General features: G+C 41.5%; 1 protein-coding gene across 1 annotated transcript in view; it reads right to left on the bottom strand.

The window, feature by feature from the left end:
• The window catches only part of DNAJB6 (DnaJ heat shock protein family (Hsp40) member B6), an 83538-nt gene extending 71552 nt beyond the window's left edge, over positions 1–11986 (bottom strand). The window contains exon 1 of the mRNA XM_075062201.1: positions 11882–11986. The gene's annotated coding sequence lies outside the window, so the exon portion shown is untranslated. The remainder of the gene's footprint in view (positions 1–11881) is intronic.
• Positions 11987–15266: the final 3280 nt, after the last annotated feature.

The raw sequence follows: 15266 nt of genomic DNA, 5'->3' as shown, positions 1-15266 counted from the left end.
TTTACAGAAGGAGCCTGGGTGTGAAAAATGCCCTCCATGCTAGGTCAAGAAAAGGCAGAAGAATCGCTGTACAGCTCAATTCTCATGTGCAGAAGAGACCCACAACTCAGACAAAAACCATTTGAATGCATTTTCAGCTAGCATGAATCCAGATGTTTTTATTTCAGTAGCATCCACAATATGGTAGGTGTTGTTCACATAGTTAGGAAGCAAAACAGCTTGAAATCAATACATAATGCCTCCTAATATACTCTACCCAGAAGTGCTGTTGAAAAGCTAATGGAACCAACAGACCTCCTACTGTAGAAACAAATGTTGGGGATTCACTTTTGGATATCTAGATATCTAGGTGGACCCCTAACCTTCCAAACATATAGTACAAGTGAAAGTTTACAACAATGATTCTCAAACTTTTGTACTGGTGAACCCTTTCACATAGCAAACCTCTGAGAGTGACTCCCCCCCCTTATAAATTAAGAAAAGCTTTTTAATATATTTAAACACAATTATAAACGCTGGCTGCAAAGCACGGTTTAGGGTGGAGGCTGACAGCTCACAACCCCCCATGTAATAACCTTGCGACCCCTTGAAGGGTCCCGACCTCCAGTTTGAGAGCCTCTGGTTTACAACAATACATTTGCTAAATAAACTAATGAAAGCGGCTCCTGCACTGATGCCAAGCTTAAATGTCACTTTCATCTTCAGAAATCAACTGTGTTTTAACTCTTTGTGACCACTGGTCACATATGCAGATTAAAATGTAGACTTGGGTATCTTAAAATACAAGTAATTTCAGTGCTATCTGACCACTGAGCTTGAAGAGATACTACCCCTAGCATAGGGTAATACATACATCTGTGAAACTCAGCTGCAGATTCACATGGGAAGAAAAGTCATTAACTTTGAAGTAAGGCCATTAAACATGAATGCCAAAGACAATTGAATGCCTAGACAAAACTAAACCAAAGCTATGTCTACATGACTTGTGTCATTCAGATGTGTGAATATTCCACCTGCGAGTGACGTAAGTTACACAGACATAAGTGCTTGTGTGCACAGTGCTATGTCAGCAGGAGACTATCTCCTATCAGGATAGAGCCGCAGTCCCTAAACTTTTTATGTCACGCTCCCCTCCACCATCCATAATGGAATCTGTCCACACCCCCCAGGAGCAAGGCCGCAGCCAGCAATGGATCCGTGGGCTGGGGCTGCAGGCAAGACCAGAGCAAAGCTGAGGGTAATATGAGACTGTGTGACACTCCTTCATCACCCCCTGGAACATTCCTCCTCGCTCCCTAGGGGCCACACCCCACAGTCTGGTGACCACTGGCATAGAGTCTTCACAAGAGGCGCTGCTGCATCAGTGCAGTGGCGCCACTGCCATGCTGTATATATAGATGTGGCCCAAGTCAAACCAAACTATACATGAACTAAAAAACTTTTGGAAGTATATTATTTACTTCTACATTTACACCAGTTTCCCTTCCAAACAGCACAGCTCTATGTCAAAAACAAAAATAGCAATATTTGTGTAAATAAATATGTGGAATAAGCTCAACAGATGATCACTTACCTTCTAATTCTGCTTCTCTAAAATAAGGCCAACTTTGCTGTACTCATTTTCAGAGCAAGACACTCAAACGAGGCCCCGAATGAAGATGAGTTCAAGATTAAACTGGCAGCAACTACAGGCTGCAGCCAACACTGAACAAGAAAGCATGCAGTAAAATACACAAGTCTGCAGAAGGCATTACAGTTAAGAAAAACTCGCATAAAAAAAAATCAGCCAACTTAAAAATGAGAAGAAATGGGACAGGAGTAAAATCTTCTACCCCCAAGAATAAAAGAGGGAAAGCACAGTAATGCAGAGCCCACACCTCAAATACTCTTGGCTACTATTCTATCCATTAATTACCTCTTATCCATAAGCTAGCTAAATCCGTAACTTCAGAGTTACTAGAAGAGATTGTGTTTAAATTAGGGACTGAGCCAAATGTCTATCCCAAGACCACTTAAGGAACAGAACTTTTACGAAAGTCAAAGTTATTTCAACAGATACTGAAACAGACTTATCTAGTATTTAACCAAGTTTTTTTAAAAAGGTATCCCAATCATCTAAATTTCATCAAAAAAAGTGAAAAAGATACTTTAGAAGGAAAATATTTAGGGAACCTACATACTCATCTATAGTATGTTTCTGTAGCTACAGACTTATACTATTTCACAAATTGGTCTTAAAGTTAGTTTTAGATTAAGGTACATCTAAAGGTTTATTTGTTTGTTTTCAATTGAGATTAGCAATGAATTATGAAGATAAAAATGAGAGGTTCTCTCAGGAGAAAACGTCATATACAAGAACTTTGGCAAATAGCGAAATGTCTTGTATGTTCTGTTAATTGTAAACTTGGAGCAGACTTGGCAAATTCCTGAGAAAAAGAGTAGCTTAGGACAGGCACTGGTAAATACAGCCTTAAATCGGGTTTACACTGGGAAAAACAGCAGCATCTGTGTCCAGCAAACATATAACAAATCTTGCCAAACTTTGGCTACATCCTGTTCCTCAGTTTTGAACAGTCGATCAATGCATTAACAGCGGGTCTCAGACTTTACTGCACTGGAATCTATATAGCCAGTCCTTTTTGGAATCTTGTTAGAGAGATAAAGAATATCCAGACTTATCATAGCGCTAAAAAATTCTGGAAGAGATACTAAACCTTATATTTTGAATATCAGGACAAGCCCAGTGTGGAAGGCCAATTATCCCATATTAACCTACTGCAGGGTTCTTGCATCTTCCTCTGATGCATGTGGTACTGGGGACAGGATACTAGACTTCATATGGATCTCAGACCTGATTCAGCATAGATACTCTAGTGTCCCTAACAAGCTGACCAGAAGACATTTTTCTTTTATGTTAAATTGAACTAAATAGACATCAACAATGTGGAAACAGGGTTTACATTTTGAAGTCAGCATGGGATATAAGCCTGATGTACTTAAAACAAGCAATTTGAGATAAGATTGTATCAGTCATGTTTAGATAATTGTTTCGAGTCCCACAGTTCAATTACATTGTCTGTTGACAAACTCTTAAAGTTGCTTAGTCTCAGAACTCAATTTTTTCTGACAGAAAGGAGCTTTTTTGGTTTCTAAGCTAGTGTCTAAGTCTGACTTTTAAAGGTACCTGAAACAAGCTGCACTGAGAGGGTAGAGATAAGTGCGCAGATGTCCAAGTCAGACTTAGACACTAGCTTAGAAACCAAAACTATCACGATCTGCTACTTCAGACATCTGTGAAATTAGTGCTGCCACTATAAAGCAACTTCCTATCACAAGCTATCAGTTGGCAAGAAGTCCCTATGCAAAGTTCAACTGTACAAGAATTTGTACAGTAAAAATGAATGATAAAATGGAAGAAGTTTACACGAAGCCAGAATCATCTCACTAAAGGTAGGTCTACTTATGGCAGTATGTAGAGTACGGAAACTGCACACACTAAGGGCACAAAAAGCAGTATAGACAGTGAGGCACTGCTTAGATGAAAAGAGCACAGGCACACCAGAATCTTAGGCTATATTCCCTACATGGCTCTCTAGACGTCCACGGACTGCTTCCCATGTCTATATTGCAGCATAATACGCCGGTGCCTTTACGCCAGAGCCTTAAACTGCAGTGTGTAGCTACATGTATCCTTCACACCATTGCAAACAAACAAAGCCTGAGCACTGAGTCACAAATGTAGGGATTACCAGTTAAGAAGAGGAATTAATATAGAATCAATTAAGCCAGCAAAGGCTATGGTTTATAGCAACCTAAGACCAACTGAGGAAAGTTTAAGACTGAGGCCTTGTCTACACTACCGGAGTAAATCGACCTAAACAACATAGCTGGAGTCAACATAGCGTAGGTTGATTTGCTGCGGTGCCTATACCCCGTTATGTTGATAGGAGACGCTCTCCTGCTGACTTACCTTACTCCTCTCATTCCAATGGAGTAACTGAGTTGATCAGAGAGCACTCTGTGGTCCATTTAGCAGGTCTTCACTAGATATGCTAAATTGACCCCCAATGCATCGACCAGAGCAGCATCGATCCCCAGTAAGTATAGACATGGCCCCAGTTTTTCTTAACAGTGACTTAGTTGCAGTAGAACAACAGAAAAACTTTTATTTAGTTAAAACTATGAAGCGAACTGTGATATTGCACTCTGTATGTTTTATGGAAATATGTTTATAAGTGTGAATATGATGTAACCGGAATATGCTTTATGCAAAAGGTCTCTTGTAAGGTATTGCAAAAGTTATAGCCTACTGAATATATTCATCCTATTTGTATGAATGTATCACTCTTGTATCTAAAAGCAGGAATATGAAGTACAATTCTGAGGTCCTATTGTAATTATGCAAAGCATGGGCCATTAATGCTAGTTTAGAATCTTGACGGCTCCCATTGACTAGGACAATTGGTTGTAAATGGCTTATTTACCTGCAAGCCTTCCTGTACAGGTGTGCGGCCAGTCCATGGTTAATGAAAAATGAGGTCTTACAGTGACATGTGACCATGTCACCTGATACTGGAATCCATTTTAACCCTGGGGCTTTTCCATTTAGAAGGGGGGGGGGGAATCCAGAGAGAAAGAATTCCTGCCTTGTGCCAAAACTATAAAAAGGGGATAGAGCAGACAAGGGTGGTCACAGCCATGAGAAAGCCCCTGCTTTTCACCTAAGATGCCTGCTAGAACTCACAAGAACTGTACCAGGGGAAAGGACTGGGCTCAGACTAGGAAGGAGTCTAGTCTGTTAAAGCTTTTTGGAACATCTCTGAGGTTGAGGTTTACTTGTAATCAGTTTCTTAATATATTAGGCTTAGACATGTGTGTTTTATTTTGCTTGGTAACTTACTCTGTTCTGTCTATAATTACTTGAAACCACTTAAATCCTACTTTTTATATTTAATAAAATCACTTGTTTATTGATAAACCCAAAGTAAGTGAATAATAACTGGGAGAGCAAACAGCTGTGCATGTCTCTGTCAGCGTTATAGAGAATGGACAATTTACGAGTTTACTCTGTATGAGCTTTATATAGAGTAAAATGGATTTTATTGGGAACTGGATATAAGTGACCTGCTCGGCAGTTTTTGGTTAAAGTCTGCAGCTTTGGGAGCATGACCCAGACCTGGGTCTGTGTTGCAGAAGGCTAGCATGTCTGGCTCAATAGGATGGGGTTCTGGAGTCCCAAGCTGGCAGGGAAAATGGGTTCAGAGGTAACCTCAGCACATTTGGTGACAAGTCCCAAGGGGGTCTGTCACTGAACCCATCACACTAACATACCCTTGTGAGTAAATGGTTTAAGTGATTCAAGTTCCACATTCCTGAAATTAGCTTTCTCAAATTGTTTTAATAAAAAAATGCACACAGTTTAAATGCATAACAAATTTAGAGCATGCAGCCTTTATGGCCAGTTTTATGAAGTTCAGGTTTAGTTTATATGAAGCAGACAACATAAACCTAAATACTAGGGCTGTCAATCACATTTAACTCATGCAATTAACTCAAAATTTAATCATGATTAATAACAGTTTTAATCCCACTGTTATATTTAATACACAATAGGAAATCAATTGGAATTTTTTTGATTTTTTCTGCATTTCCAAATATATTGATTTCTATTACAGAAATACAGAATACAAAGTGTACAATGATCACTTATTTTTTATTACAAATATTTGCACTGTAAAAAGTGAAAAATACTATTTCTTTTGTTTACAATTCACTTCATATAAGTACTTTAGTGCAATCTCTATCGTGAAAGTGCAATTTACAAACGTAGATTTTGTTACAAATAAACTCAGTCCTATTTCTTGGTTAGCCAACCACTCAGAGGAACAGGTTTGGTTACATTTGCAGGAGATAATGCTGCCTGCTTCTTGTTCACAATGTCACCTGAAAGTGAGAACAGGTGTTCACATGGCACTGTTGTAGCCAGCATCGCAAGATATTTACATGCCAGAGGCTCTAAAATGTCCCTTCATGCTTCAACCACCATTCTAGAGGATCCAAAGCGGTGTGGACTGACGCATGTTCATTTTCATCCTCCGAGTCAGATGCCACCATCAGAAAGTTGATTTTCTTTTTTGGTGGTTCCGCTTCTGTAGTTCCTGCATCAGAGTGTTGCTCTTTTAAAACTTCCAAAAGCACGCTCCACACTTCTTCCCTCACATTTTGGAAAGCACTTCAGATTCTTAAACCTTGGGTTGAGTGCTGAAGCTATATTTAGAAATTTCACATTGGTACTTTTTGTGTTTTGTCAATTTGCTGTGAAAGTGTTCTGAAAACAAATGTGCTGAGTCACCATCCAAGAATTCTATAACATGAACTACATGGCAGAACACAGGTAAAACAGAGCCGGAGAAATACAAATCTTTTCCCCCCTTCCTTCAGAAGTTCAGTCACAATTTTTTTTATTTATGTTTTTTTTTTTTTCAACTGAGTGTCTTCAGCATGGAAGTATAGCCCCTAGATTGGTGGCTGAAGCATGAAGGGGCATATCAATGTTCAGCATATCTAGCATGTAAATACTTTGCAATGCCGGCTACAAAAGTCCAATGCGAATACCTGTTCTCACTTTCAGGTGACACTGTGAACAAGAAGCAGGCAGCATCATCTCCTGCAAATGTAACCAAACTTGTTTGTCTGAGCGACTGGCTAAACAAGAAATAGGACTGAGTGGGCTTGTAGGCTCTAAAGTTTTACATTGTTTTGTTTTTGAATGCAGGATTTTTTGTACATAATTCTACATTTGTAAGTTCAACTTCCACGATAAAGAGATTGCACTACAGTACTTGAAAAATACTATTTCTTTTGGTTTTTACAGTGCAAATATTTGTAATTAGAAATATAAAGTGAGCACCGTATATTTCGTATTAGGTACTGTAACTGAAATCTATTTGAAAATGTAAAAAACACCCAAAAATATTTAAATAAATGGTATTCTACTATTGTTTAAAAGTGTGATGGGGAGGGGGGTAGACAGATGCAATATTGCATTAGTTAAAAAAGAAGCTGCATAACATTAATAAGTTTTGTTGTTTGGGGGGTTTCTCTAATTTGCACCAATATAGTTCCCCCCTCCTCCCACCATTTGTGTATTTAGTAGGGCTGTTAAGTGATTAAAATAAACAAACAGGTAACCCCATTGATCCAAGGAGCAGTTTCTCTGGCAAATTGTAAGACGACCAGTAGGCAGCAGGGGTTCCTGTACTGGGACAGCTACTACTGCCACTTTTCAGACACCTTCACTTGGACTTATGCTCCTTCAGGCAGAGGTACCATCTTTTTGCTGAGTTTGTACAATGGGGTGCTGGTCCCTGACCAGTGCTCATAAGCACCACAGAAATACCAAATTAATATTACAATCCTCACTTTCCTTCTCCCTGCATTGCCCCACTACTGTTAGGAACTGGGACTTCTTGGGAATTGAGGTGCAGTATCACACTTCCATCCCATATTCTTCACAATGATATTATATGATATGATTATGACATAGTTTGGGTGTATTTTATGCAAGTCATGTGATAGGTCATTGGGAATTTTATGATTTGCTGAATGATTATCTTATTTGTATGAATGGATCATTTTTGCATCTGAAATTATGAATGCCCACTAGGCAAAGGCTCTCAGTCTAGAATGGGTCCTTCCCAGCCAGCCATCAAATTAAGATTAGATCTTATGGGAAACTTATCTCCCCACTTGGGGAGCCTTCCTGAGGATGCTACAGGAAGCTTCCCAGTAATAGCTGCCGTGACACTACAGGGACAGACTCTGGTTCCAGGTACTGAAACAATGCCTTCCACAAGTTGTAGTTTGACTGACTTTTTTTTATTTAGTTTAAAGGATTTCAATATGTTAAGTCTGGGGGCTTAACAGACTGAATTTCCAATTTGAAATAAAAAATTTTAAAACCCTATATTAAAATTTAAAAAAATCCTGAAGTGTTATCCATGATGGAAGACAGCACTGGAAAACAACTTGTGGAAACCGAAAGTAACTGAAGCAGAAAAACAGGTTGTGCTGAAAAAAGGCAATAACTTTTGTGTAAAGCTGGTTGAAATTGATTTTTTGATGAAAATATCTGAAAATTGCTTGTTTGAAGAAAATGGTTTTGAATTTTTAGGATTTTCCTTCTCTCCTCTGCACTTCTTCATATTTTTACTTCCCTTCCTTTCCCCCCCCCCCCCCTGCAAGTGGGGGGATTTCCCCACTATGAAAAATAAAAATTCAGCATTTCAAAAGTTTAAGATTTTTTTTCAAGAGATACTGCAAGTGGGGAACCTGTCTTCTCCCAAGGCTATGAGAAATAAAACATTTCAAAAGTTACTGCAAGTGGGGAACCTGTCTTCTCCCAAGGCTATGAGAAATAAAACATTTCAAAAGTTGGTTGTTTATGCATTGGATTGGTAATAATTAGACTCTCCTAGAACCAGGAAACACCCAGAAGTTCCCTACATTAAATCCCGCCCAGTCTGACTATACCCTTCAGCCTTGTAAATTAGGTGAGTGAGTTGCTTGCAGTTTGTGGTCTGTGGATGTTTTGGATGAGACCTTAAAAACCTATATTCTGTCTGCTCTTGTGGACATTACCAGTCCCATAGTACTTTTGCAAGAGTGGGTAGTTGCCTCGGTTTCACTGGCCAGAATAATCCCTCCCTTCTCACCACACACACATCCCATCTTCTGTGCAGCATATTATGTACTCATTATCTGACTAGTAGCTGTCCTCTGACCTTAGAAAAAGGCTATATAATTGCCACATGAATGTAGTTAATAAAGCACTTTGGGATCCTTGGGGATAAAAAGGCTATATCAGTTTTATAGTAGAACCTCACTAATTCTCAGTTTATTAATATGCAAAAAATAATCAGGGTGGATTTGATTGAAATCACTAGTCAGGAAGACTCAATTTAATCATGGATTTCTACATAAAAGTGCATCCTTGTTGGTTGTTATAACCTTAATGCATATTCTTCACAGCTCAGAGATAGATGTACCTTCTAAAAACGAAACCTACACACTATACATTTTTAAGTGATTTATTTTGAAAACTTTTCAGATTAGTTTTACAGCTATATCAGAAAATGAATGAGTGTTTGGTTATTTCATTTACCAAAGGTAAGTGAAGTAGATATTTATGAAGTCACTGGGAGGTGAACTATCTCCAATTTAACATGTTAATCATTAATATTTGGAGGATTTTCTTGCCATGCTGCATTATGACGAGAACATCACCGGACAGACATTTAAATTGTTTTATTTAACTAAAAACAACAACATTATGTATTCTGGATTTTCTTCTTCAACAGCAAACAATATTTTAACAAAACAAGCATATGAATTTTTGAATTTAAACATTCAAGTTCTTTAAAAAACAGATTTGTTTTTGTTAAAATTGTTAACTAAAATAGCTAAAGGAACTTTAAAAAAAATTAAATCAACTGTGTCAGCCAGATCACCATGAGAAACTTAAAATATTGGCTTAGGCAGTTAACTCAGTTGTCTTCACCTTCAGTTTCCTGTTTATTCATAATCTGGAAAAGAAAACCAAGCTTTTCTGCTTTTTTCAGATCCCAAATGATTTTTCAATTTGGAATGAATTAGTCCAAAGGAAGAAAATATTCCTTCTACACCGGCAGAAGCTACTGCTGTTAAAAGTGAGATTATCACTTCAACAGTCTCTAACCCAAGTGCTTAAATGATTTCTGCCACTTCACTGGTGTGTCTTTCTTTAAAAGGTCAGCAGCAAACATTTTTTGAATGGTTCTTATTCCCAAACTGAGTCTCTTCTATGGCCTGCTGCCATTATAGGTTTTCCCCTTCTAGTGAGAGAATAGTAGATCTCAAATCAATGAAGTCTACTCTCAGAAAGACCTCAAGACATCTAGGGTATGGTGCTCAAACAGTTTCACTTTTGTTTCTACTGTCTGTCCTTCTCTTCCCACATTTATCTCCAGGCTTCTTCTCCTTGTCCAGATCTATTCTGCCCCCCACAATCTTCTGTTCGTTGAGCTTTTTGAAACTTTGTACTTTTAGAGAGGTAAGGGATTGACTCTGTACACAAATTTGCAGAGGGACAATAGGGTTGAGGTCTGTTATTTCTCACCTCTATATATTTATTTTAAAATATTTTTGCTGTTAACAAGCATATTATTTCTCGAGACACAAATCCACAGTTTGAGAACTGCAAAACTAAACATCTCTGATGGTATGACTGAGTACCGAGTCCCACTGGGTAGATAGAAAGATTAACCTAAATAATCTATACAGAAGCCCCCGGAACCCCATAAATCCATGAACTATTAGAACTCATTTACAAAACTTCTCTTAAATATTACATGAATATATAGTCTCATACTATAGAATTAGAATGTATAATCCCTATTCCATGATGAGATCTCTTTCAGCTATAATGTATCTTAATTAAGATTATCTTTAGATAGGATTTTTTGATAAATGCTTTGAGACAAAAAATTAAATAAAAATCCAATTTTCTTTTCTCTTTTTCTTAAGAATCATTAAGTTTTTAACCACCCCACAAAAGACTGACAACTAAATTGCAATGCCAGGTCACAAGCTTGACCATATGCATTTAAAACCTTGTTACAAAAGTTTAGCTTCTACTATGTCATCTTGGCCCAGTTAGAACAACGCTCTATGCTAAACACACCAATTTCTATCTATTTTGTTATAAAGTTATAATTAAAACATAATGAGAAAGGGCTTCAGTGATCCTAGCGTCCTGAATAACTTGTTCTATGTTCTTCTTGCCTCAAAGAGGAAACTAGTTTTACAGACAAGTCAACTTCAAATCATATTAGTTGTGACCACACTGAAGCTAGTTTAAAGTTGTATTACCAAGACCAGAGACACCACTTGCCCACTCACTGCCATCTCAGTAATCCTGCAAGTAGCGATGACATGAACCATCTGCCTCACCTTCACAGGGACACTGGGCGTGGGAAACTTGGCAACATCAAATACAAAACATCCAACGGCCTCTCGCCTTTTCGAACAACACCCTGAGCTGTTACCGTTGCCCTAACTTACTGAAGCAGGAAACTCACAAGTGCATGAAAGTTTTGCTATAAACAAATAACGTACAAGAACTCCAGTGGTAGCATGTGGTTCAGTGGCTGCTTTCCTCGCTTGCCTTTTAAGAAAAAACTAGCACACGGAGCCATCTCCAAAACTGGAGGCGGCATCAGAGGGAAGAGGCGGCTACACACCGGCTCTTGGGAGTCAGCTCTTCGTTACCTGCGAGCGCCCTGGGGTGCTCTGAGCTCTCCCGCCGCCCCACGCGCGAGCAGCCTTAGATCCCTCGGAGGTTTGGCGCAATCTGAGTTTGCCTCGATGCGAGGAACCAACACGGGCCTTTCCCTTGCTCAGAGCTGCGGCGCCTCTCCAGGGAACCCAGCGGCCGGTCAGAGTAACCGAGCCCCAAAGCTGGGAGCCTAGCGCCTCATCCTCCCCCTTCCCACGGCGCCCGACGCCAAGGTCGCGCTTCGCGCCGGTCCCGCCTCACCCCAGAGCTCGGGTCAAGGCTCGCCGTAGGCCCGAGCGCCCCCAGCGAGCATAGCGCCATTCCAGGCGGCCCAGCGGCCCCACAGCGACTCGGGCGCAGGCAGCAGCGGGAGCCTCCGCTCACTCCCCTCCCCCGCCGCTCTGCAGCCAGCGGAAGGGGGGGGGGGAGGGAGAGACTCCATCACCAACAACACTGTTGCTGAGGGCGAGAGCCCGCCTCACATTCCACCCACCCCTCCCCCCGGGTCCGGCCCGACGCAACCCCGGCCATCGCGGCAAAACCCTCTCCCGCGAGCCCCCGGCTCACCCTGCACGGCCGACGCGCTCCCGTCTCTCCGAGCAGCAGCGATTAGAGCAGCAGCTTTAGTCGGGTAGCCACAACCAGAAATTGCGTCGCACTCCGGAACGTCACTTCCTCTAACGCCCGCTATTTCCGGAAGTTTCTGGAACGACCTCGCCTTCTTCCCCTGAGGCGGAAGTGGGGGGGAGGGACAGGCAGAGCGAGCTGCGGCGCCACCTGCTGGCCGTAGGCGGCGCGCTGAGCGGCTGTGGAGAGACGGGGGAGCCAGTGCGGCGGGGGGGGGCATGTGCGAGGCCGTCACGGCACGTCGCAGCGCACCAGGCACCCGCCCCCTGTGTCCCCAGCAGCCTGTCATGACACCCGCCCGAGGCCACGAGCCATGGACCGAAGTGACCCTCGGGGCAGGGGGGAAAGGGAGTCACCCGCCCCCTGGGGGCACCCAGCCACAGGGCGGCCACCCCAAGAAATGGCGCTGGCCAGGTCATGGGCGGGAGACCTGGAAGGCGTCTGAGCTGCACTGGGTCTGGGTGCCCTGTGTTGAGTCCTGTGGGGCAGGCCCCAGGGCTGCAGGGCCAAGATGCATTGCACCTTGCTGACCTTACATCCCTAGGGTGGCCAGACAGCAAATGGTGAAAAATTGGGACATGGGTGGGAGGCAATAGGAGCCTATGTAAAACAAAGCCCCAAATATTGGGACTGTACCTATAAAATCAGAACATCTGGTCACTGTAGGCTGCCGACATCTCAAGTAATGAAAACCTAGGTGTCTGGGTATATAATCAGCTGGATGTGACCTTCCAGTGCAAGGCTGTGGCCAATAGACCTAATGCCGTCCTGGGATGCATAATCATGGATAGGAAGAGACCCCCCCCCCCCCCGCACCCAAGAATGATTAAAGGATTAGGAAATGTGCTTTACTGTGATAGACCCCAATTTATTTAGCTTTGCAAAGAGAAGGTTAAGAGGTGACTTGATCATAGTCTATAAATACCTATATGGGGAACAAATATTGCTAACTGGCTCTTCAGTCAAGTAGAGAAAGGTATAACATGATCCAATACCTGGAAGTTGAAGCTGGAGAACTTCAGACTGGAAATAAGATGTAAATTTTTAATGGAAGGGGAAATTAATCATTGGAACAATTTGCTAAGGGTTGTGGTGGATTCTTCAACTCGGACAATATTTAGGTTGCAATTGAATGTTTTTTCTAAAAGATAAGCTCTAGGAATTATTTTGGAGGAGTTCTAGTATCTGTGTAATACAGAAGAGCAGGCTAGATGATCACAGTGGTTGCTTCTGGCCTATGAAATCTCTGATTTATACTGTAAGAGCCTGGTATCTATCTAATATGTGTTTGACATGTTACATAATTTTATTGTAAGTTTCACACTTCGTGTTTTTCTTTTTCTTCTGATGTGATCCCCTGGAATCTCAGCTTTCATTTAAAAATAAAAGTTGTGAGGAAAAGCTTGAAAAGGTGAACCCGAAGTCTCAGAAACTGGAAGGCAAATGAAAAGAAACCCAATTTTATTTTTTTTTTAATCTCTTAATTTTTAAACCGGACAGTTTTTTGGAGGCATGACTTACGGTTTTTGAACTACTGTCTATCCCGATTCTTATATGGTCCTTATCACCATCATATCTGAGTGTGTAACTTGTGTTATCAAAGCAGTGATAGTATCATTCTGAGCATAGTTTCTTGTTAACAACAGATTAATTCTTTCTAGCTATTGTGCTTGCTGGTTTCAGAGGATTCTGCTCATTGTAAATTCTCTAGGCAAACCCCAGCCCAGCATGGTCTGATCTGAGAACAAGATCAGTTATTTCCCTCTCCAGAAGTTTTTCAAAAGGGCCAAACAGAGTTAGGTGCCCAGTGCGCAATGAATTTCTCTGGGGACTGGGCACTTAACTCCCTTAATCCTTTTAGAAAATCCCAACCTCATTAGAGAAAGTACATTAATTCATTTCTTTTAATTGTTATGCCAGATTTTATAGGAGTCCAATGCTTTGACAGCTCTGGAACATGAAGTCCTCTGTTTATTCACCAAATAAGAACAGCACAGGCGGCAGAAAAAAATTCATCTCAGCCCTATCCAAGAGGGAACTAGTGTAGTCAAAAGCACAGCTCTTTCTATGTCCATTCAGTCCTTGGTGTTTCCATTGAAGCTGCCAACGATACCAACTGTGATAGAGAGACAAGGTGGGTGAGATAATATCTTTTATTGGATCAGCTTCTGTTGGTGAGAGAGAGCTTGTGAGTTTACACGGAGTTCTTCTTCAGCTCTGGGAAACTTGCTGAAGGCAGCCCTACACTTACGTGAAGACCCTCCTATGCCAATAGGAGAGCTGCTTCTATCAGCGTAGTTAATCCAGCTCCCCAAGATGCAGTAGCTACGTTGACTGGAGGAACTCTTACATCAACATAGCGCTGTCTGCATGGGGGATTAGGTCAACTATCTTGCTCAAGCATGTGGATTTTTCACACCCCTGAGCAATGTAATTATACTGATATAGGTCTGTACTGTAGAGCTGGCCTCAGAAAGTCACTGGTGGAACAGATTATTTAGCATAAGTAGTTACTCCTGGGGGAATTCTGCACCAAAAAACTAAAAATTCTTTGCACAATATTTTAAAATTCTGCATATTTTATTTGTCAAAATAACACAATATAATCATGCCAGTTTCAATTATTTTAGTAATTTATTTCAAAATATCTCTCCGCAAGTATATCTGTAACAATACAGACAAAAAAAAGATTGTAAAAAAAATAGATTCCATACTAGACACATTATTACAGAATTTTGAAATACAGAACTGTATTTCCTGCACCTGTCAGAAGCAGTGCAAAGGCTTGGAAGTGTCAGGGGTAATGGAGGAAGTGAGGGAGAGGGAAGGAGCCTGGAGTCAACCTGGAGGGTTGTTGGGGGTGAGTGGGAGAGGAGCCATATGGAACAGGTTTTTTGGGTGGGGGACAGGCTGGATTGTTAGGGAGACCCTGGCTGATCCAAGCCTCTCCCATTCAATCAGGCACATCTGCCCCTGTTCACCCCCCTCCCCCATCCTGATGGGTCCCTGCAGCCTCCTCCCTATGTGGCCATACACCCCCACTCCCATTCAGCCCCTGGCTCAATGCTGTCACACCACTAGCTCCTGAGCCTGTGCCCCAGTCAGTCCCCACCACTAACCATTCTGAACCCCAGTCTGTGGCTCCCCAGCAGCCCTCTGTGCCCTACTCTGTCCTAACCTGGCTCTGTTGGCAGAGTGTTGTGATGAACTCCTGGGGGGATTCTGTGCTACTGTGCGCACACGGAATTTTTTTCCCCACAGCAAATACATTCTGACCCATAAATGCAGCAGAGGCCTCTGTGGCACCAGAACAGCCTGCTACATC

This window comes from Chelonoidis abingdonii, chromosome 2 (genome assembly GCF_003597395.2).
Source record: "Chelonoidis abingdonii isolate Lonesome George chromosome 2, CheloAbing_2.0, whole genome shotgun sequence".
In the NCBI taxonomy this organism is placed as follows: Eukaryota; Metazoa; Chordata; order Testudines; family Testudinidae; genus Chelonoidis; species Chelonoidis abingdonii.
The sequence above is the reverse complement of the archived record's forward strand: the minus strand, read 5'-3'. Positions and strand labels throughout refer to the sequence as shown.